We start from the raw sequence: 24,011 nt of genomic DNA on the forward strand, positions 1-24,011 counted from the left end.
TTGCCCTCATGTGTGGCGGGCAGGGAGCAATCCCTGCAGCTCCGCTGCCTGCAAGAGAGAATGGAAGCGGAGCGGAGCTGCAGGGAATGGATCCGTCCTGCTTACTGCCCGCACTTCCTGTCTCACACAGCAGTGGCTGCATGATGACATCATCATTCAGCGCCGCAGCTGTGCGAGACAGGAAGCTGCCGGTGTGCGGCTTCAGGATACCGTGCGCAGAGGTGGGACATCTGTCTTCTTCACGGCTGCTCCTCCTCCCGGCTCGTCCTGTCTGGCACCTGTTAGATCGCCTCCTTCTACCTGCACTGACTGCACACACTTCCAGCCTGTGCAGAACGGCGTCTGCACACTCATGGCTGGAGGTAAGCTGTGTGCAGGACCTCAATCACCCCCTGAACAGGAGGTAAACAATTGTCTGAATGTGACGGATTGTTTACCAGAGTAAAGAGAGGAGGCAGGGGCTGCAGTCAGAGACTAGAAGCAGTGATTTACTGACTGTGACCCCTGGAGCTTTGTGTTGTCTGGTAAGTGCAGGATTCTCATCCACAGACAGCACCGACCAGAGAGCTCAGAGCTGGGGAACAGTGTCACTAAATCACTGGGTCTATTCTCTGACGGGACTCCAGTCATCACTGCTGTAACAAATCCATGCTGGGACTGACCCCTGAGCCTATCCCCCAGTGAAGACTTTATTCACATATACTGTATCTGTTGCATTAAACACACAGGTACAATACATAGACACATATAAAGGTATGTTTCCTCAGTTAGTAAACACTGCGGGTTGGACGCTGTGTACATCCGCAGTGTCCAATTCTCAGGGTCCAGATGTTACAGCATAGTGGATGAGATTTCAAGGAATCCCATGTCCACTATGCGTGCATCGGCGCCCGTGACTTCCCTGCAGAGACGGACATGCGGCACATCTTTCTAGACTGCAGCATGTCTATGTATCTTGCGGAGACGCTCAGTCTCTGCGAGATAAATTTCTCGTCCAGTGTATAGGATGCAGTGATTCCGCATGGTTCGATCAACACATGCAGAATCACCGCAGCTACAAAAGTCGGCAGCACTTTGGACCGAGCGGATATGTGCTGCGTCCAAAGCGCTGCTGATTCCTGACCGTGGAACCATACCCTTTATACATAAATGTATAGTATATCACATATGCAGTAGACACAGGTGTTTATTATACATGGGTATATTCTAAATGTTTGTATTATATATAGGTATGTACATGTACTGTGAGTGCACTTCATATACTGTATATAGTTATACACTGATGCACTGATATACTGTAGGTAGCTACATCATTTTTGCCTACTACTAGTTTTGAAAAATCTCCCCTGTGTGTATAAGCCGTTAACGAAATATGACGTACTGCGTACGTCATATGTTGTCTTCCTGCCGGCTCGCAAGTTGATCCTGCATCTTTCCTGGCAAATGATGGCATTGTTATTCAGCCATCGTCTGTCACTAGCACCTGCTGTTCATTTGTTAAACACCGCTGTGGATCTGTGACAGCAGCATTTACAGCATGTCGGCAGGGGAGAGTGTTGATCAATGCGCCCATTGGCATTCTTGTGACATGGTGGTGGAGAGTTGATGGGTTGCCATGATGGCCAGAGGCCTGTTGAGAGCCTGTGCCTGTCATGACAAATTCCTGTGAAAACCAGACTGTAGCTGACTTTCATAGTAGATTGTGATTTTTTTTCAATATTCAGCAATACTGTGGCACTTCTAAATATAGCACAAGTAATCGGATTATTGCAGGTTCAACAAGCCCCCTAAGGGGACTAACAAATACAGAGAAAAGGAAAAGAAAAATGCTTTGAAAAATTTGAAAAAAAAGTTCAAATTACCCTCCTTTTTCCCGATTAGGAAATAAAAAAAAATCCACATCTTTGGTATCTCTACATTAGTAATGGCATGGCAAGGTCATAGTGTGGCGAATAATATCACATACCAGGGACAATTACTGCCACACTGTGACCAGACCACATTATCACAACATAATGACCGAATAATACAAGGTATTGTATTATTTGGTCACTATGTTGTGATAATGTGGTCTGGTCACAGTGTGGCAGTAATTGTCCCTGGTATGTGATATTATTCGGTCACTTTGTAGTGGTTAAATGTGATCTGGTCACGGTGTGGCAGTGTTTGTCTCCTGTATGATATTCGGTCAGTATATGGTGGTAACATGTGGTTTAGTCATGGTGTGGCGGTATTTCTCCCCTGTATGTGATATTATTCGGTCACTAAGTGGTGGTAATTTGTGGTCTGGTCACGGTGTGGCGGTGTTTATTTGGTATTATTTGTCTTGGTATAGGGGACTGTGTTGTGTATTGAGGTCACCTCTTCTCTCTGATATCAATAAGGGGAAGATTCTTGATTTCCAATACAGCCGAAATACTTGGGAGTTTTACCCCTCCCTGTCCTGTGACTATTACACAGTAGAAAAGATGCACTAACATTTGTTCTCCTGTGAAAACAAGAAATCCCCTATCCTAAGACCACTTATATGTTCAGTATTTGGTCAGAATTATACCTTAGTAGTTGTAAGCCAGAGAGGGCAATGATGGGGCAGAAGGCAATGATTGGGTTGACGGAGAGACAATGATAGGGATAGAGGGGGAGAAAGCAATGATGGGGTGGTGGAAAGGGCAATAATGGGGGTGGTGGAGGAGGAGGAGGAAAGGATGCATGTCATGGAATGGGTAATGATGGGGGCGGTGGGGAGGAGAAAAGGATGGAGGTCGTGGAATGGGTAATGATGGGGGTGGTGGGGGAGAAGACAATGTTGATGGCGGTCGAAAGGACAATGATGGGGGTGGTGGGGGAGGTGGAAATGATGGTGGTGGTGGAATGGGTAATGATGGGGTGTTGGGGAGAAAGCAGTGATGGAGGTGGTGAAGAGGGCAATCGGGGGCGGGGGAGAGGGCAATAATGGGATGGGGGAAGGAGGACAATGAGCGGTGTGGGGGATTAGGATGGGAGGAAGGGGGATTTATAATGGATTTAGGAACAGGGGGAGGTGGAGGAAGACGTTATTATCGATTATGTCTAACACAGTCCCTTAGTATAAAGTGTACTCACTTATTATGTATAGCACAGTCCCTTAGTATATAGTGTACTCACTTATTATGTATAACACCATCCTGTTATAGGAAGGGGCCCAGACACATTTCCTGCAGAAGGGTCCCAAGCTGTCTGTGTCCGCCCCTGGATGGAGGGGGTGGTTGATGCAAGAATACTGAACATGGGGTATTAGGGGAACCCTTTAATCTAGGTATACTGTCTCAGTGTGATTTATGTGGGAAAGCTTTGCCATTATACTGATAATGGGGGCTCTGGGTGTCACTGCTGCAAGGGGGAGCAGAAGCGAGATATCACTACTCGTGGAGCTAAATCTGGCACTCTATGCAAGAAAGGTTAAGGACTTCTGCTCTACATTTAATAAATACGGTTTTTGATAGATTGTACTTTCACAAATGTGGAGATACCAAATATATTTATTAAAAAAAAATCATTTTTTAAATTTGTAATGGAAAAAAGGTGTGATTGAAATTGTTATGCTTTTTTAAAATATTTTTTTAGGTATTTTTTAAAGCTTTTTTTAACTTTATATTTTAGTCCTTTTAGGGGACTTGGACCTCCGATTGTCTGATTGCCTTTAGTTAATACTGTAATTCAACTGTAAAATCAAGACTTTTCACAAATCTCCTTGATGAGGAAATGTTTAGAGAAATCGTGGCCCATCTTGGTCCATTCTACTCTATCCAAATACTTGTCTTATAAACCTAGTGTAACTTTTGGAGGAGCAAAAACCTCCATGATTGTGTTGTGATGTTCACCTTGTGACAACTAAATTTCCTGTCCTAACATTGAACACACTGACACATTTTGCAATTCTACAGGACTGAAACATCCAGGTGTACATGGTTCCCCATCCATGTATACATGGCACCCCAACCAGGTATACACGGCCCCTCATTCTGGTATATATGGCCTCCATCCAGGTATACATGGCCCCGCATAGAAGTGTGCATGGTACATCTTTCTGGTATGCTTAACCCATCTTGGTATACATGGCACCCCATCCTGGTATACTTGACCCCATCCCTGTCCCGCCCATCCAGGTATACATGTCCCCCCATCTAGGTATGCATGTCCCCCCATCTAGGTATACATTGCCCCTCATCCAGGTATACATTCCCCCCATCCTGGTATACATGGTACCCATCCCCATCCTGATATGCATGGCCTCCTCATCCCCATCCTGGTATACATGGCACCCCCATCCCCATCCTGGTATACAAGACCCCCCCATCATGGTATTGTGGTAGATCGTCTCACTTGGCTGCACATGGAGTTAGACACGGGTACACTGCAGTTTTAAGAACTTCCTTTGGTTTATTGTGCACATCATAAACCAAGGTGTAGTAAGGAAAATACAGCCCTCTGAGTAAAATAGGAAAATAAAACAAAATGGTGGCAGAACAAACACAGTCCTTTTGTGAGTGGGGTGCCTCCCACTCACAGCTGGCAGAACACACACTGTTCAGGTTTCTGAGTCAAAGCAACAACTTCCTGGAGTGCTCCTCCAGGCACAAACTGAACACTGAAAGCTCTGGCCTTCAGCCATTTAAGCCTAGACGTTGTGACTCCTCCATCATGTGAGACTGATCACATGATCCTGGCATCACACAGGTCCTGTCAGGACTCTACAGGTGGAGATGTGATGGGCCCCCTCCCACCCGCTCTATGGAGGTCCACTAAAATTAGCCCATAGCATAACACTCATTTAATGCTCTCAACATGTACTGTGCTGGAGGAAACTACTTTGGTTTTACATCACTGACGCCATCATGTGCAGTGACACGTTTCTCCCCTCTGTCACTTCACCAATGACTCTGTCACAGTATGTATGGTCTCTGTCATGCTGCACACATAAAAATAAATGAATTAATTTACCTTCCCTCCACTCGTTCGCAGAGTTGCATCCTGCTCTGATTCCAGCAGCTGATTTCAGCATGTAAGCAGCACATGTCGTCACTGCTATGCGCCCCCACGCGCCGAGGTCAGCTGCCGGAATATTTACGGCTTCCCAGTGATATTTTGGAGGGAAAAAGTGCGTCTTATAATCTGAAAAATATGGTATGGTCGGCTCTCCTCACCATGTATCTTGCCTGCCCTTTGGCCTCGCAACCCAGTTTGTGACACAGTCACTAGTTCGTGCATGCGTCACTACACGCCGCATCCTCCTATTGGCTTGTGCTGCATTTTTATACTCCCTTTTCCTGTGATGCTGCCACCCCCTTATGAAGACATGACCAAAACACACTCTGGGGTGGGCGCATCACAAGGGAGCTCTTGCTGTGAACCAAGAATGTACTAAACTCATTTTTTTCACATCCATCCTGAGTGTATGATGACTATTTGACCTTGACATATATGGATATGTTGAATGCACAAAGGTATCTATATATATAATTGTCTAAGGGTTTTTCCGTCTGTCTGTCTTTCTGTCTGTCTGTCTTTCTGTCTGTCTGTCTGTCCTGGAAATCCTGCGTCTCTGATTGGTCGAGGCCGCCAGGCCTCGACCAATCAGAGACCAGCACAGCATCGACGTAGAAATCCCGCGTCTCTGATTGGTCAAGGCCGCCAGGCCTCGACCAATCAGCAACGGGCACAGCGACGATGATGTCATAAAGGACGTAGACATCCCGCGTCTCTGATTGATCGAGGCCACCAGGCCTCGACCAATCAGCAACGGGCACAGCGACGATGATGTCATAAAGGACGTAGAAATCCCACATTTCTGATTCAGCGACAGGCACAGTATCGACGTAGATGTCATAATGGTTGCCTGGCGGCCTCGACCAATCAGCAACGGGCACAGCGACGATGATGTCATAATGGTTGCCATGGCGACGATGATGTCATAAAGGTTGCCTCGACCAATCAGCGACGGGCACAGTCTGCCGCGAATTCTGGAATCATCATTGTCCATATACTACAGGGACATGCATATTCTAGAATACCCGATGCGTTAGAATCGGGCCACAATCTAGTTAACCAATATTTGCGCTAAAAATCTTACCCAGGAGGAAGACAGGGTGAACTAGGCTGTATGCAAGAGGGATGGCATGGGAGTGACACAAAGAATTAAAATTATGTAGTAAAACTAGTGTCTGTTTATACTTAGGGTACTGTTATGACCTGGTGGTCAGGACAATAATGGACCTGGTGGTTAAGAGCACACGGAATGACCTGATAGTTACTGATAATAAAGGACGAGCTCTGGGACGTGGGAACTCTGCTGACCGCAATCCCTAATCCTATCAAACACACTAGAAATAGCCGTGGATTGCGCCTAACGCTCCCTATGCAACTCGGCACAGCCTAAGGAACTAGCTAGCCCTGAAGATAGAAAAATAAAGCCTACCTTGCCTCAGAGAAATTCCCCAAAGGAAAAGGCAGCCCCCCACATATAATGACTGTGAGTAAAGATGAAAATACAAACACAGAGATGAAATAGATTTAGCAAAGTGAGGCCCGACTTACTGAACAGACCGAGGATAGGAAAGGTTACTTTGCGGTCAGCACAAAAACCTACAAAAAGACCACGCAGAGGGCGCAAAAAGACCCTCCGCACCGACTCACGGTGCGGAGGCGCTCCCTCTGCGTCCCAGAGCTTCCAGCAAGCAAGACAACAATAAAAATAGCAAGCTGGACAGAAAAATAGCAAACCAAAGAAATACAAGCTGGAACTTAGCTTCTGCTGGGAAGACAGGTCACAAGAACGATCCAGGAGTGAACTAGACCAATACTGGAACATTGACAGGTGGCATGGAGCAAAGATCTAAGTGGAGTTAAATAGAGCAGCCAGCTAACGAATTAACCTCGTCACCTGTGGAAGGAAACTCAGAAACACCCACCAGAGGAAGTCCATGGACAGAACCAGCCGAAGTACCATTCATGACCACAGGAGGGAGCCCGACAACAGAATTCACAACAGGGTACTCCACACGGTGTGAACTTGTAGAGAGAAAGTATAAATCAGCAGAGTGTCCAGTTCAGAAAGTGGGGAGGACAGACACACAGGTCTGATTGATTAGAGGACCTGGTCATTCCTATATTGCCCCACTAGGAAATAGTCAATATGCAGATATATAGTAATAAGGTTTAAGTGGTAATGCCGGAGGAGCTGGGAGCCATGATATACCATAGGTTGGTAGTAGTAATTATTACATTTTCTTCCATGGGAGTAGTAGTCACATATCCAATATAGCTCAGGTTTTCTGAAATCTTGGGTTTCATCCTATTTAATCATAATGGTTTCTTTTTATTCTTGAACATTTTATTACCAGAGGGACTAAACTTACTTCAGGAATCTATTTTGATACAGGAAAGATATACCATATATACTCGAGTATAAGACGACCCGAGTATAAGCCGACCCCCCTAATTTTGCCACAAAAAACTGGGAAAACTTAATGATTCGATTATAAACCTAGGGTGAAAAATGCAGCAGCTACTGGTAAATTTCAAAAATAAAAATAGATACCAATAAAAGTAAAATTAATTGAGACATCAGTAGTTTAAGTGTTTTTGAATATCCATATTGAATCAGGAGCCCCATATAATGCTCCATACAGTTCATGATGGGCCCCATAAGATGCTCCATACAAAATACGCCCCATATAATGCTCCATACAGTTTATGATGACCTCCATAAGATGCTCCATATTAAAATATTCCCTATATAATGCTGCACAAATGTTGATTATGACCCCATAAGATGCTCCATAGACACATTTGCCCCGCATAATGCTCCACAAATGTGGATTATGGCCCCATAAGATGCTCCATACAGATATTTGCCCCATATAATGCTGCACATGGCCCCATAAGATGCTCCATAATGATATTTGCCCCATATAATGCTGCACATGGCCCCATAAGATGCTCCATAATGATATTTGCCCCATATAATGCTGCACATGGCCCCATAAGATGCTCCATACAGATACTTGCCCCATATAATGCTGCACATGGCCCCATACAGATATTTGCCCCATATAATGCTGCACATGGCCCCATAAGGTGCTCCATACAGATATTTGCCCCATATAATGCTGCACATGGCCCCATGAGATGCTCCATAGAGATATTTGCCCCATATAATACTGCACATGGCCCCATAAGATGCTCCATACAGATATTTGCCCCATATAATGCTGCACATGGCCCCATACAGATATTTTGCCCATATAATGCTGCACATGGCCCCATACAGATATTTGCCCCATATAATGCTGCATGCGGCCCCATAAGATGCTCCATACAGATATTTTGCCCATATAATGCTGCACATGGCCCCATACAGATATTTGTCCCATATAATGCTGCACATGGCCCCATACAGATATTTGTCCCATATAATGCTGCACATGGCCCCATAAGATGCTCCATACAGATATTTGGCCCATATAATGCTGCACATGGCCCCATACAGATATTTGTCCCATATAATGCTGCCCATGGCCCCATAAGATGCTCCATAGAGATATTTGCCCCATATAATGCTGCACATGGCCCCATAAGATGCTCCATACAGATATTTGCCCCATGTAATGCTGCACATGGCCCCATAAGATGCTCAATACAGATATTTGCCCCAGATAATGCTGCACATGGCCCCATACAGATATTTGCCCCATATAATGCTGCCCATGGCCCCATAAGATGCTCCATAAAGATATTTGCCCCATATAATGCTGCACATGGCCCCATAAGATGCTCCATACAGATATTTACCCCATATGCTGTTGCTGCGATTTAAAAAAATAAAAAATTACATGCTCACCTCTCAGGCCCCCGGCACTTGCTATATTCACCTGCTTCCCGTTCCGCCGACGGCCGTCGCTGTGTCTTCCCCATCCTCTGCACTGACTGTTTAGGCAGAAGGTGGCACTCACTAATCGCGTCACCGCGCCCTCTGACCTGAGCGTCACTGCAGAGGACGGGGAAGATGCAGCGGCGTCGACGGTGGAACGGGGAGCAGGTGAATATCGCGCACTGAGTTATACTCACCTGCTCCTGGTGCGGTCCCTGCACGTCTGCTCCCCGGCGCCGGCAGCTTCTTCCTGTAGTGAGCGGTCCTGAGCTGGCAAAAATACAGCACAAGTGTTTCATCAACCAACTGAGAGCGTTAATAGTCTTGAATTGTGCATCAATATTTACAGCTTTTAGCACAACCATCAGAAGACTTTATCATCATAAGGTCTTAAGTTGGATTTTTTTTCTTTTGTGAATGTGATTTAACGCTCCACATTTGTTACTGTTATTGCTCTCGTCTAGCCAGGTTTCTGTAAAGCTGACCACAATGCAGCTTTGGGCTCACACTCACTTGCGTGAGACTCGGATGAGTCTCGCACGGCAATACCCGACACTGCACCTGGCATAGAGGAGCGGAGCGTGCGGTTGCATATATTCCTATGCGGCCGCAAGCTCTGATCTGAGTGCTGGCAGCAGCGCCAGGTATTGTCGTGCGAGACTCATCCGAGTCTAGTGCAAGTGAGTGTGAGCCCTTTGGCTCCAGTGATTCTGAGACTGTTTTTTTTCATGACATGTTGCACATCATGTTAGTGGTAAATTTACGTCGATATGATTTGTATTTATTTAAGAAAATATTGAAAATTTGAAAACAAAATTGAAAATTTGGCAATTTTCAAAATTTTTATTTTTATGTCCTTTAACCAGATAGTTATAGCACACCATATACTGTAGTTAGTAAATAGCATTTATAGCATGTCTACTTCATGTTTTGAAACATAATTTTATTTTGTTAAGAAATTAGAATGGTTAAAAGTTTATGAGCAATTTCTCATTTTTCCAACAAAATTTAAAATACCATTTTTTAGGGAATACATCCCATTTGAAGTGACTTTGAAGGGCCTTTGTGACAGAAAATATCCAAAAGTGACCCCATTTTAAAAGCTTCACCCTTCAAAGTACTGAAAACCACATTCAAGAAGTTTATAGATACACAATATATTATGGAAAACTACTGTTGGGTGCACAGCAGGGCTCAGAAGGGAAGGAGCACCATTCAACTTTTGGAGCACAAATTTGGTCATGTTGGATTTGCTGAGCCCCTGATGTGCCTAAACAGTGGAAACCCTCCACAAGAGACCCCATTTTGGAAACTAACCCCTCAAGGAATTTATCTAGAGGTGTGGTGAGCACCTTGAACCAGCAGAATTTTATAACGTTGAGCCTTAAAGGGAACCTGTCACCCCCAAAATGAAAGTTGAGCTAAGCCCACCGGCATCAGGGGCTTATCTACAGCATTCTGGAATGCTGTAGATAAGCCCCCGATGTATCCTGAAGGATGAGAAAAAGAGGTTAGATTATACTCACCCAGGGGTGTTACCGCTGCGGTCCGGTCCGGGGCCTCCCATCTTCATAGGATGATGTCCTCTTCTTGTCTTTATTCTGCAGCTCTGGCGCAGGTGTACTTTGCCTGCCTTGTTGAGGGTAGAGCAAAGTACTGCAGTGCACCTGCGCACTGCAGTACTTTGCTCTGCCCTCAACAGGGCAGACAAAGTATGCCTGCGCCGGAGCTGCGGCTTGAAGACAAGAAAAGGACGTGATCGTAAGAAGATGGGAGGCCCCGGACCGCGACGCCCATCGGATCAGACCGCAGCGGGACCGCCCCTGGGTGAGTATAATCTATCCTCTTTTTCTCATCTTTCAGGATACATCGGGGGCTTATCTACAGCATTACAGAATGCTGTAGATAAGCCCCTGATGCTGGTGGGCTTAGCTCAACTTTCATTTTGGGGGTGACAGGTTCCCTTTAAGGCTCAACGTTATAAAATTCCCTCAACTTCCCTTTTAGGGGTGAAAGTCATTTTGTGGTGCTGAATTTGGAGAAATCACTTGTTACATTGGTTGTGTTGAGCAATTAAAAGTGAACTTGTCACTTGTGCAAAAAAATCCTGGAGCTCCTCAGATACTTCCTATCTTTTCTTTTTTTGTGTCGTATCACTTCATTACAGGGATATTCAAATTTGTTGTTTTTAGAGCTCAGTATGTGAAATCTCTGTTTGTATTCCAATTGGGCAATTCTTCATAGTCTTCTATGAAGATGTGCGCCTTCAACCCTCCCAGACGCTGCAAACCATAGCTCGGCAGCTGATCTAGCACACCTCCAGAGATGGCTATGAAGATGCAATTATTTGGATGCAAGCAGTGGTTTCACAAAAACAAACAAATGTTAATATCTCTGCAATGGAGCATTGCAGCGCAAAAATATTTTCTTCATCTTTCATTTCAAACAAAAGCTTGCACATTTTAATAATCTTTATTTTTATTTTATTAATAATCTTTATTTTTATATAGCGCTAACATATTCCGCAGCGCTTTACAGTTTTGCACACATTATCATCACTGTCTCCGATGGGGCTCACAATCTAGAATCCCTATCAGTATGTCTTTGGAATGTGGGAGGAAACCGGAGTGCCCGGAGGAAACCCACGCAAACACGGAGAGAACATACAAACTCTTTGCAGATGTTGTCCTGGGTGGGATTAGAACCCAGGACCCCAGCGCTGCAAGGCTGCTGTGCTACCCACTGCGCCACCGTGGCGCCACATTTTTTAATAAACCAAATGAGCAATGGAGGTTGAATAATTTTGACTGCAGTTGTATATACTGTGAGATAGTGCTCACTAACGGGTAGGGGAATACTCGCTTAGCAACGGGATTCAAGGTACAAAGGAATACTTTTTGCACATAATAGTCTACACGGTTTATTATATGCAGCATAAACCGGGTTATTCACAGTTCATTATTTACATTTTATACAGCTTCAACTCACAGTTCACTAAACATGCTGGACCTCTCACTTCGTCCAGTTACCGTGGGTGACTGTATGTTAAACAGTTCATCAATGTCCATGGAACACAACAAGCACCAACATTGTGTTCCACTGGCAGATACTTCTCTGCCGTTATGATAGCCCCATTGCTGGGTGTTACCTTTCTGGAGCTTCTGCTCCACATGCTGACCTCTCTCCTTCAGGGAAACTGCCGAACTGGGATCACCGCCCCATGCAATGCTTTGCTCACCAGGCCACCTGACATTCCAGATCCTCAGACGGGCTGTAGCTCCCCTAAATGTAGTGCCATCACAGACTCTGCACACACGGCCTCTCTGTGCGCTATTTAGGACGTCCATCCCCACCTGGGACTGTCCAAAACACAGGCACCCAGGTCCAAAGCCTCCCCATGTGCTCTTCAGGGATCTGGTCCTACTCCCAGGACCTCCCAACACAGAGGCCTTCCAGAACCTGGCACACAGACCACACAGGATCAATGCCTCACCAGGTGCTCTTCAGGGATCCGGTCCACACTCTAGACCTCCCAACACTCAGGCATTTCCTCTCACAAGAACTTCCAGCCAAGATCCATTTAGGTCCATACACAAGAACATGTGACCCACACCCTGGTCACGTTATCAAGCTGTAACCACTCCCATAGATGGGTGGTGTGTGCGTGTGGCTAGTTCGACCCGCCCAGCTCTCAGAACTAGCCCTGCCAGCCTCCCTCTAAAACAACACAATTACTCGTGGGACAACAGGTCCCATAACAACCTTACTTCAGGCTGACAGCGCAGAGTATCTTCCTCTGCGACACATATACTGGCCGTTCACAATAATGCCGGACTTTTTCTCATCACCATTGTTATGCCTGTGACTGCCATGCATTACTGTGGCCTCAATATGCCTCCATGCGTTTTCTGGGGAGACCATGCAGCGCCCCCTACCTGTAACGGGGGTCACTGCATCACAGTACTTATAGAATTTAGTTTTTTGGGGAGTGAGCAATGAACCCCCAGTGCTAACTGAAGTGTATAAGAGATTAGTAACTCAGATCAGAGTTTTCCAAAACTTTGTTTTTTTATTGATTGTGTCAATCAATCACTTCTGCTACTGAGTGGGCACAGATGTGGATGAAGTATAGCCTAAGGACTGCTAGTGTGGACTATGATGTGACGATGCGGTTTAGCAGCTGAAGTACACCTATTGCCTATGGTTTAACCCCTTTACCCCCAAGGGTGGTTTGCATGTTAATGACCAGTCCAATTTTTACAATTCTGACCACCGTTCCTTTATGAGATTATAACTCTGGAGCGCTTCAACGGATCCCGATGATTCTGACATTGTTTTCTAGTGACATATTGTACTTCATGATAGGGGTAAAATTTATTTGATATGACTTGTGTTTATATGTGAAAAAACAGAACTTTGGCGAAAATTTTGAAAATTTTGCTATTTTCTAACTTTGAATTGTCATCCCCTTAAATCAAACAAATATGTCACACAAAATTCTTATTAAGTAACATTTCCCACATGTCTACTATATATTAGCACAATTTTGGAACCAAATTTTTTTTGTTAGGAAGTTATCAGGGTTAAAGTTGACCAGCAATTTCTCATTTTTACAACACCATTTTTTTAGGGACCACATCTCATTTGAAGTCACTTTGAGGGGTCTATATGATAAAAAATACCCAAAAGTGACACCATTCTAAAAACTGCACCCATCAACGTGCTCAAAACCATATTCAAGAAGTTTATTAACCCTTCAGGTACCTCACAGGAATTTTTGGAATGTTTAAAAAAAATGAACAATTACCTTTTTTTTTTTTTACAAAAAATTTACTTCAGATCCAATTTATTTTATTTTACCAAGGGTAACAGGAGAAATTGGACCCCAAAAGTTATTGGACAATTTGTCCTGAGTACGCCGATATTCCTTATGTGGGGGTAAACCACTATTTAGGCGCATGGCAGAGCTTGGAAGAGAAGGAGCGCCATTTAACTTTTCAATGCAAAATTGGGTGGAATTGAGATCAGACGCCATGGAGAGCCCCTGATGTGCCTAAACCGTTGAAACCCCCCACAAGTGACACCATTTTTCAAAGTAGACCCCCTCAGTAACTTATCTAGATGTGTGGTGAGCACTTTTAACCCCCAAGTGCTTCACAGAAGTTTATAATGTAGAGCTATATAAATAAAAAATAATATTTTTTTAACAAAAATGATCTTTTCGCCCCCAATTTTTTATTTTTCCAAAAGTAACAGGGGAAATTGAACCCCAAAAGGTGTTGTGCAACTTGTCCTGAGTACGCTGATACCCCATATGTGGGGGTAAACCACTGTTTGGGTGCACGGCAGATCTCGGAAGGGAAGAGCACCGTTTTACTTCAATGCAGAATTGGCTGTGACAAGCAGGTGACACCCGGCCCCAATCGGCCGCACACCACCCGTGTGCACGGCCGATCGGCTATGACGTACTATCCTGTTCATGGTCAGGCGGGCCCAGCCCACATGGACGGGATAGTACGTCGGATGTCAGAGAGGGGTTGAAGGGTATGTGTACATACTGCGTATTTGCCACAAAAAATGCAGAGTTTTACTATCCCAGCAAAGTTAATTAGAGTTCTGAGATTTCATGCATTTGTTGCTTATTTTTTCCTTAAACACTGAAAAACAACACGATCAAAAAACACCCAGAATACTTATATTCAAAAATATATAAATATAATTTTATTAATTAAATACAATTATACCAGGATATTTGGCCAAAAGGCCAATAAGGAGTGGAGGATTGTAAGTAACAATGTGCACGTAGGAAACGCAAGGGGGCACTACTGAGGATACGATATACAAAGGCAATGTCCATAAAGTATTGGGAAATACCCATTACCAGCAAATACAATCATAGACACATATATATATAACGTGTACCCATCCCACTTAATCCGCCATAAAATGAATATCATAGTCACTATATCGAACTAGTAATGAACAAAGGCAGAGTAGAATGCAACAGACACTATACCTGAGTAAAGCGGGAAATGAGCGTATCCACCGAGGGGTGGGTGCACTCGGTGGATACGCTCCTTTCCAGCTACTAGAAAGGCTGAGTACATGTGGGGGTTGCCTGGTTGCTAGGGATTCCCCACATGTAATCAAGCTGGCTAGTAGCTATAAATCATTCAGCTGCCATGATGAAAAATAAATCTCCGAGCAGTCATAAATACTTGGAGGTCATAAATAACAAATTTCAAATCACTTCTAAATAAATGCATGTAATGCAAAATATTTCTTTGAACATACAACATATTCAAATGTTAGTGTGTTTTTTAAACGACAGATAGTAACATTAGAAAAGTCCTACTCAATGCTGAAATAGAAGCAAAAAAAGCAAACACTGAGCAAGAAGCAGCTGCCTAACAATCTGTTGGAGCGCCTGCCAGGGCTGGAGCCCACGATCTGCCACTGCCACCGATTTCCTCCCCTCCGTCCTCCATCCTGTCCTGTGATCTGCTCTCCTCCGACCTCCTGTCCGCTCCCTGTGCTCCGATCCAACCCCCCCATACTTACCAAGCTCCGGTGTCCCTCTCATCGTCCGTCTTCTCTATGGGCGCCGCCATCTTCCAAAATGGCGGGCACATGCGCAGTGCGCCCGCCGAATCTGCCGGCCGGCAGATTCATTCCAGGTACATTTTGATCACTGTGATAAGTTTTATCACAGTGATCAAAATAAAAAAAATTGTAAATGAACCCTCCTTTTATCACCCCCTTGGGTAGGGACAATAATAAAATAAAGAAAATATATTTACTTTTATTTTTTCACTAGGGTTAGGGTTAGAACTAGGGTTAAGGTTAGAACTAGGGTTAGGGTTAGAACTAGGGTTAGAGTTAGAACTAGGGTTAGGGTTAGAACTAGGGTTAGGGTTGCAATTAGGGTTAGGGTTGCAATTAGGGTTAGGGTTAGAATTAGGGTTAGGATTGCAACTAAGGTTTGGGTTGCAATTAGGGTTAGAATTAGGGTTAGGGTTGCAATTAGGGTTAGGGTTGCAATTAGGGTTAGGGTTAGAATTAGGGTTAGGGTTGCAACTAGGGTTTGGGTTGCAATTAGGGTTAGAATTAGGGTTAGGGTTGCAATTAGGGTTAGAATTAGGGTTAGGGTTAGAATTAGGGTTAAGGTTGCAATTAGGGTTAGGGTTAGAATTAGGGTTAGGGTTAGAATTATGCTATGTGCACACGGTGCGGATTTGGCCGCTGCGGATTTGTAGCAGTTTTTCATCATGTTTACAGTACCATGTAAACCTATGGAAAACCAAATCTGCTGTGCCCATGGCTGTTCCTCAACAGGAATCCGCAGGTGAAATCCGCACAAAAAACATTGAAAATCCGCTGAAAATCTGCAGGTAAAACTCAGTGCCTTTTACCTGCGGATTTTTCAAAAACGGTGCGGAAAAGTCCTCACATGAATCCGCAACGTGGGCACATAGCCTTAGGATTAGGGTTGGAATTAGAGTTAGAGTTGAAATTAGGGTTAGGGTTGGAAATAGGGTTAAGATTAGGGTTAGGGGTGTATTGGGGTTAGGGTTAGGCTTATGGTTAGGGTTATGGTTAGGGTTGGGATTAGGGTTAGGGTTGTGGTTAGGGTTAGGGTTGGGATTAGGGTTAGGGTTGGGAATAAGGTTAGGGGTGTGTTGGAGTTAGGGTTGTGGTTAGGGTTATGGCTAGAGTTGGGATTAGGGTTAGGGGTGTGTTGGGGTTAGTGTTGGAGTTAGAATTGAGGGGTTTCCACTGTTTAGGCACATCAGGGGTCTCCAAACGTAACATGGCGCCACCATTGATTCCAGCCAATCTTGCGTTCAAAAAGTCAAATGGTGCTCCCTCCCTTCCGAGCCCCGATGTGCGCCCAAACAGTGGTTTACCCCCACATATGGGGTATCAGCATACTCAGGACAAACTGGGCAACAACTATTGGGGTCCAATTTTTCCTGTTGTGAAAATAAAAAATTGCTTGCTAAAAATTAATTTTTGAGGAAAGAAAATGATTTTTTATTTTCACGGCTCTGCGTTATAAACTTCTGTGAAGCACTTGGGGATTCAAAGTGCTCACCACACATTTAGATAAGTTCCCCGGGAGTCTAGTTTCCAAAATGGGGTCACTTGTGGGGGGTTTCTACTGTTTACGCACATCAGGGGCCTGCAAACGTAACATGATGCCTGCAGACCATTCTATCAAAGTCTGCATTCGAAAATGTCACTTCGTCCCTTCCGAGCCCCGACATGTGCCCAAACAGTGGTTCCCCCCCCACATATGGGGTATCAACGTAATCAGGACAAACTGGACAACAACTTTTAGGGTCCAATTTCTCCTGTTACCCTTGTATAAATAAAAAATTGTGGGATAAAAAATAATATTTGAGGAAAGAAATTTTTTTTATTTTTACTGCTCTGCATTATAAACTTCTGTGAAGCACTTGGGGGTTCAAAGTGCTCACCACACATCTAGATAAGTTCCTTAGGGGTCTAGTTTCCAAAATGGGGTCACTTGTGGGGGAGCTCCAATGTTTAGGCACACAGGGGTCTACAAACGCGACATGGTGTCCGCTAACGATTGGACCTAATTTTTCATTCAAAAAGTCAAATGGCGCTCCTTCGCTTCTGAGCCCTGCCGTGTGCCCAAACCCCCACGTGATGTATCAGTGTACTCAGGAGAAATTGCCCAACACATTTTAGGATCCATTTTATCCTGTTGCCTATGTGAAAATGGAAAAATTGAGGCTAAAAGAAATTTTTTGTGAAAAAAAAGTACTTTTTCATTTTTACGGATCAATTTGTGAAGCATCTGGGGGTTCAAAGTGCTCAGTATGCATCTAGATAAACTCCTTTGGGGGTCTAGTTTCCAAAATGGGGTCACTTGTGGGGGAGCTCCAATTTTTAGGCACACAGTGGCTCTCCAAACGCGACATGGTGTCCACTAAAGATTGGAGACAATTTTTCATTCAAAAAGTCAAATGGCGCTCCTTCCCTTCCGAGCCCTGTCATGCACCCAAACAGTAGTTCCCTCCCACATATGGGGTATCGGCGTACTCAGGACAAATTGTATAGTAACGTTTGGGGTCCAGTTTCTCCTTTTACCCTTGGGAAAATAAAAAAATTGTTGCTAAAAGATCATTTTTGTGACTAAAAAGTTAAATGTTCATTTTTTCCTTCCATGTTGCTTCTGCTGCTATGAAGCTACACTTTTTGAATGTGGTTTTGAGCACCTTGAGGAGTGCAGTTTTTAGAATGGTGTCACTTTTGGGTATTTTCAGCCATATAGACTTCTCAAACTGACTTCAAATGTGAGGTGGTCCCTAAAAAAATGGTTTTGTAAATTTTGCAGTAAAAATGAGAAATCGCTGGTCAAATTTTAACCCTTATAACTTCCTAGCAAAGAAAAATTTTGTTTCCAAAATTGTGCTGATGTAAACTAGACATGTGGTTAATGTTATTGTGAGCCCTCGCGGGCAGGGTCCTCTCTCCTCCTGTACCAGTTGTGACTTGTATTTTTCAAGATTATTGTACTTGTTTTATTATGTATACCCCTCCTCACATGTAAAGCGCCATGGAATAAATGGCGCTATAATAATAAATAATAATAATAATAATAATAATGTTATTTATTAACTATTCTGTGTCACATATCTCTCTGGTTTAATAGAATAAAAATGCAAATGTGAAAATTGCGAAATTTTCAGAATTTTAGCCAAATTTCCATTTTATTCATAAATAAACGCAAGTTATATCAAATAAATTTTACCACTGACATGAAGTACAATATGTCATGAAAAAACATTCTCAGAATCACTGGGATCCGTTGATGCGTTCCATAGCTATAACCTCATAAAGTGACAGTGGTAAGAATTGTAAAAATTGGCTTGGTCATTAAGTACCAAATTGGCTGTCACAAAGGGGTTAATGCCCTCCTTTCACAGACTGAGAGTTTTGGTGGGCAGCCCTCTCTTGGCAGGTTTGTTGTGGTACCATTGTTCTTTCCATTTAATGATAATGGATTTGATGGTGCTCTGGGCTATCATCAGAGATTGGGACTTTTTTTTTAAACCCAACCCTGACTTGTACTTCTCAACAACTTTGTCCCTGACTTGTTTGGAGATCTGCTTGGTCTTCATGTTGTTGTATGGTTATTGGTGCCTCTTGCTTAATGGCGTTGCAGTGTTTTATGTTATTTGATCCCATAAAATTAATTTATGCGTGTATTTTTCTCACTTCACTAACTTAGACTATTTAGTGCTACTGCATCACACACTAATCAGATTTCAAAAATATTTAAACATAGGTTGTAATAAAACAAAATAGGTAAAAAGTCGAGAGGGGTAAATACTTTCACAAACCACTATACGTTTCCTGCTCCTAACAAAATACTTATCAGTTGCCGTCTTCTGTTCTTCCTGACTCTTCTCTTCCGCTGGTCCTATTCCACCACCTCGTGACAACAGCTTCTTACTGAACAGATGTCAGAGGTAATGGTCACAAACTCTCAATGCAGTTGTATGAGCGCCTTGTTCTGGCTTTCATAGGCTTACACTAAGAATTGACCACTGGCTCACCCAACAAACACTAGAGCGATTCGGCAGGCCACAGTCAGAAATGAACTTCCATTGATCGATGCCGCGCCCATCTAGTGGGAATGTGACTGGCACTGACAGGATAGAATCCTCACAGGGCACAGTGCACATTGTGACGATTCACAAGTCTGCAGTCACATAGAGCTTTAGACTGGACAACTCATTTAAAGAAAACTATAGCACAGCTAAGAATACACCAGTCTGCAAGCTGAGTGAAACATTAAAGAGGCCGTAGTACAAGCAATGCACTCTTCAAATAACTGACTTTAGAGGATGTTGGTATTCACATTGGTAGTGCTTTAATTAGTGTTTTAATTTAGTCAGATTCACAATTATATAATATTAATGGCTTGTCCTAAAAGAGTAAGACATCAATTGTGTAGGCTGGCTAAACCCTGTAATTCATTTTACGTGAATGTAAATACCCATACATTTTAAATACCTTCACACTTTTAACCCCTTAACAACCGCCGATACACATTAAAACAGCAGCCACCAATGGCGCCTTATTCCCTCATCACTGTTTTAAAACTGCGATCGGGAATAAGTCTACAGCGCCTCCCAGAATCTGAAAATCTCTGGTGTCTTAGCTACCCGGGGTAGCTAAGACCCTGGACAAAACAAGCAGGATCGGTTATTCCAGTCCTCATTCACATGATTGTCATTATTCAATAAATAACAGCAATCACACAAAAAAAGTGTGTCCGTTATAAAAATAATTTCTCTTTTTTCTGACATGTCAGAAGAAAGGGAAGTGATGTCCCCAAGCCCCCCTCAAATTTTTCCCTGTCCCATTTTGCTTCTCTTCCTCTTCAGGCCGAAAATGGCTGGTGCATGCGCAGAGCGCCCACCGAGATCTGCTGGCTTGCACCCAGCAACAGCCGGTAGTTTTCCTATTGGTTTCAGACTAGACCCTATCACCGTGATCAAAAGCCCAATAATTAGTAAATCATCCTTGCATCATCGCCTTAGTCAGATTTTTTTTTTTAATAATTTTTATTTCTTTAATTCTTTGCTGTTATGGTTAGGGTTGGGCTTAAGAGAAGGCAAAAATATTCCAGGTCCAGAACTTCTTTAAAAGTTAATATTTAATTGACTACAATTAAAAATAAGTCATAAGAGACCAGAAAAATATATCAGCCACTAGGGAGGGGATGATGTTACAGGCAAATGCGTTGCAATAATTAAGGATTTTTTTTTTCAGGGCTGGATTGATGTTTTAAGTCTAAGTTCCCTGCCCCTGGTATTATACTTAACCTCCAGCATTTTCATGAGTTTTCAGCGTTGCTCCGAATCCACAACGCCATCTAGTGACCACAACTTCTGACCGCAACTTCTGACTGTCCGGAAGTCAAGAGTTACATCACAAGCACTCAATGCAAGTTTATGAGAGCCAGAATAAGGCTCTGCATTGATTTATGACCTTAGGCTCACTCCATGGAACACTGGAGCAGCCAACAGGTCACAAATGCCAGAGACCAACATTAGCAACGCTGGAAACAAATAAAGGCTTACTTACAGTGACATGTAAAAGTTTGGGCACCCCTGGCCAAAATTTTACAGCCTTTAGATGCTGTGATACTTTCAAAAGGGGGTGCTACTAGGCAGCATCAGAACGCAGCCCATCCCCATCTAACCCTTAAAAATGTTGTCCGGTCTAAATCCACAAGTCTGCAGTCACTCCATGAGTCACTCTATGTCACTGGAGACTTTTGAAACCTCACATCACATGCACTGTACGCTGTGAGAATTCTCCGGTGGCGGGAGCGGCAGTCATGTGGCCGCTAGGATGCGATATGCCAGAATTTGACTGGAGGAGCACGGCCTCATTCAATACAAGTGTATTGAGCGAGGTTCCATCCATCTAGTTGGATTATGGCCCGGAGTAAGCATATTGCATCCTTGCGGCCACATGACCAACATTCCTGGCTCTGACACTGATGAATCCCTACAGCGCATAATGCTACGCTTTATAAATGTACTGATATGGTGGACTTACAGCCCGGGAATAATAATCTAAATACCGCCTCTAACAAAGAATAGCGCCTGCCTCCTCATCAGCAATCCTCCAGGAGGGGTAGAGAGAGGCATGTCACGTACAGCATGTTATGTGAGCACACCGCAAGACTCTGATGTAGCTGAGGCTGAGTTAATGGTACATTGCCCAGTCCGGAAGCAGGGTGCGTTAATAACACTGTCTGTAACGTTGGAGCCCACATGTTTCTGTCGGAACATTAGATGAATGCTGAATTCTGTGGTCAGTATTATGAATGCAACACTTGGACCTCAATGCTGTTTGAATGAGCCAAACTTCAAACCCAAGCTCTGAAGAGTGACGGAAGCACACACAAGATACTGTCTGGTAAGGGATAGGTATAATCAATGGTTCTATTCTCCCATGGAGACTATTGAAGCTTGCAAAAAGTAAAATAAAATGTTTTTAAAAATGTTTTAAAAAATATAAAAAAAATAAATAAAATATAAAAGTTCAAATCACCCCCAATAACAAAATTAAATATCCACATATTTGGTATCACCGCTTTCAGAATTGCCCGATCTATCAATAAAAAGAAAAGGATTAACCTGATCGCTAAACGGCATAACTAGAAAAAAATAAAAAACGCCAGAATTACATTTTTTTTGGTCCCCATTACATTTCAGTAAAATGCAATAACGAGTGATCAAAAGATCGTATCTACATGAAAATGGTATCAATAAAAATGTCAGCACGCAAAAAATAAACCGAGATCACGAAAAATGGAGATGCTACAGGTCTCGGAAAATGGAGCCTTTTTTCTTTTTACAAATTTTAGATTTTTTTTTTTCACCGCTTAAATAAAATATAATCTAGACATGTTTGGTATCTGTGAACTAGTAATGACCTGGAGAATCATAGTGACAGGTCAGTTTTAGCATTTAGGGAATATGGTAAAAAAAAAAATAATAAAAAAAAACAACTGTGGAACTGCCCATTTTTTGCAATTTCACCACACTTGGATTTTGTTTCCATTTTCCAGTACACGATATGTTAAAAGTAATCTTTTAGTTCAAAAATACAACTCGTCCTGCAAAAGACAAGCCCTCACATGGCCATATTGACAGTAAAATAAAAAAGTTATGGCTCTGAGAAGAAGTGGAGCAAAAAACAGAAAGTGAAAAACTGAAATGCCCCTGGTCATTAAGGGGTTAAAACAATATGCACACATATACCTTTTTTTTTTTTTTTATAAATTCTATTACGTCTTATGGTCATGACGGCAGCAGTGTACGCTGTTCTGAATGATGTGGTGACTATTTACTCACACATTTGGCACTTCCTTTTTAAGATTCACCATTTATAGTAATGTAAAAATCAACAAAACTGTTTGACAAGTCTAAAAATAGGTATAAAGATAAATAATTCAGTTCCGCAAATGTATACAAAATGACATCATGATTTACAAAGCATGAAAGACGGGAAACAAATACATACATGTTCATTCTGCAATTACATATTTATTTATAGTGGAACAAATATTTTATATCGTATACAGTGTTTATTTAATATGCATATGTTACAAAATCAGGAAATTATTATTTAGATATTGGTTAGTAAGATCAAAGAAATCTCACATAGGCTTAGAGATTATATCTACTAAACTATTAATCAAACCAATCTAATCAGTTTTTATGAAGAGGTAAGCTATAGGCTGGACCACGGTGAGTCATTGGACGTGGTATATCTCGATTTTTCCAAAGCGTTTGATACCGTGCCGCACAAGAGGTTGGTACACAAAATGAGAATGCTGGGTCTGGGGGAAAATGTGTGTAAATGGGTTAGTAACTGGCTTAGTGATAGAAAGCAGAGGGTGGTTATAAATGGTATAGTCTCTAACTGGGTCGCTGTGACCAGTGGGGTACCGCAGGGGTCAGTATTGGAACCTGTTCTCTTCAACATATTCATTAATGATCTGGTAGAAGGTTTACACAGTAAAATATCGATATTTGCAGATGATACAAAACTATGTAAAGCAGCTAATACAAGAGAAGATAGTATTCTGCTACAGATGGATCTGGATAAGTTGGAAACTTGGGCTGAAAGGTGGCAGATGAGGTTTAACAATGATAAATGTAAGGTTATACACATGGGAAGAAGGAATCAATATCACCATTACACACTGAATGGGAAACCACTGGGTAAATCTGACAGGGAGAAGGACTTGGGGATCCTAGTTAATGATAAACTTACCTGGAGCAGCCAGTGCCAGGCAGCAGCTGCCAAGGCAAACAGGATCATGGGGTGCATTAAAAGAGGTCTGGATACACATGATGAGAGCATTATACTGCCTCTGTACAAATCCCTAGTTAGACCGCACATGGAGTACTGTGTCCAGTTTTGGGCACCGGTGCTCAGGAAGGATATAATGGAACTAGAGAGAGTACAAAGGAGTGCAACAAAATTAATAAAGGGGATGGGAGAACTACAATACCCAGATAGATTAGCGAAATTAGGA

The sequence above is a fragment of the Ranitomeya imitator genome, chromosome 5 (assembly GCF_032444005.1).
Source record: "Ranitomeya imitator isolate aRanImi1 chromosome 5, aRanImi1.pri, whole genome shotgun sequence".
Lineage (NCBI taxonomy): Eukaryota > Metazoa > Chordata > Amphibia > Anura > Dendrobatidae > Ranitomeya > Ranitomeya imitator.